General features: G+C 41.1%; 1 non-coding gene across 1 annotated transcript; it reads left to right on the forward strand.

Moving 5' to 3' along the window:
• Positions 1–866: 866 nt before the first annotated feature.
• LOC112745983 (small nucleolar RNA R71) lies at positions 867–970 on the forward strand. The gene has a single exon (XR_003173885.1). It is a non-coding gene; the product is annotated as a small nucleolar RNA R71 (small nucleolar RNA).
• Positions 971–1,656: the final 686 nt, after the last annotated feature.

Genomic DNA, 1,656 nt, shown 5'->3' on the forward strand with positions numbered 1-1,656 from the left:
CCTCATTGGGGAACTCCTTAGTGGCCAGTGGACGTCCATTGAGGTCTTCCTCACTAGAAATCACTGCATTTCTCTCCTCTACAGGTTCGGCCATGTTGGACGTGTAGATGGCCTTGCACTCTCTCTTTGAATTCTCTTCTGTATTGCTTGGGAGAGTACTAGGAGAGAGTTCAGTAACTCTTTTATTCAGCTGACCCACTTGTGACTCCAAATTTTTAATGGAGGACCTTGCTTCAGTCATGAAACTGAGAGTGGTCTTAGATAGATCAGAGACTACAGTTGCTAAGTCAGAGTGGCTCTACTTAGAATTCTCTGTCTGTTGCTGAGAAGATGATGGAAAAGGTTTGCTATTGCCAAACCTATTTCTTCCACCATTATTATTATGGAAGCCTTGATTAGGCTTCTGTTGATCATTTCATGAGAGATTAGGATGATTCCTTCATGAAGGATTGTAAGTGTTTCCATAGGAATCTCCCATGTAATTCACTTCTTCCATTCCAGGATTCTCAGCGTCATAGGCTTCTCCTTCAGAGGAGGCTTCCTTAGTACTGACGGATGCAGCTTGCATTCCAGTCAGACTCTGAGAAATCATATTGACTTGCTAAGTCAATATGTTATTTTGAGCCAATATGGCATTCAGAGTATCAATCTCAAGAATTCCTTTCTTCTGAGTTGTCCCATTATTCACAGGATTCCTTTCAGAAGTGTACATGAACTGGTTATTTGCAACCATTTCAATGAGTTCCTGGGCTTCTTCAGGCGTCTTCTTCAGATGAAGAGATCCACCAGCAGAGTTGTCCAATGACATTTTGGATAATTCAGACAAACCATCATAGAATATACATATGATGCTCCATTCTGAAAGCATGCCAGAAAGACACCTTCTGATCAATTGCTTGTATCTTTCCCAAGCTTCATAGAGGGATTCACCTTCCTTCTGTCTGAAGGTTTGGACTTCCACTCTAAGCTTACTCAACTTTTGAGGTGGAAAGAATTTGGCCAAGAAGGCATTGACCAGCTTTTCCCAAGAGTTCAGGCTTTCTTTAGGTTGTGAGTCCAACCATGTCCTAGCTCTGTCTCTTACAGCAAAGGGGAAAAGCATAAGTCTGTAGACCTCGAGATTAACCCCATTGGTCTTAACAGTGTCACAGATTTACAAGAATTCAACTAAAAACTGATGAGGATCTTCTAATGAAAGTCCATGAAACTTGCAATTCTGCTACATTAGAGAAACTAATTGAGGCTTAAGCTCAAAGTTGTTTGCTCCAATTGCAGGAATTGAGATGCTCCTTCCACAGAAGTCAGAAGAGGGTGCAATAAAGTCACCAAGCATCTTCCTTGCATCTCCACTATTATTGTTATTTTTGGCTGCCATGTCTTCTTCTTTTTCGAAAATTTCTGTCAGGTCCTCTTCAGAGAGTTGTGCTTTAGCTTCTTTTAGCTTCCTCTTTAGAGTCCTTTCAGGTTCGAGATCAGCTTCAACAAGAACGTTCTTATCCTTGTTCCTGCTCATATGAAAAAGAAGAGAACAGAGAAGAAGAGGAATCCTCTATGTCACAGTATAGAGATTCCTTTATGTGAGTAGAAGAAGAGAAGAATAGAAGAATGATGTAGAGAGAAGAGATGAAGAATTCGAACACAGAGGGAGAGAGGGTT

The sequence above is a fragment of the Arachis hypogaea genome, chromosome 14, assembly GCF_003086295.3.
Source record: "Arachis hypogaea cultivar Tifrunner chromosome 14, arahy.Tifrunner.gnm2.J5K5, whole genome shotgun sequence".
Taxonomy (NCBI): Eukaryota; Viridiplantae; Streptophyta; class Magnoliopsida; order Fabales; family Fabaceae; genus Arachis; species Arachis hypogaea.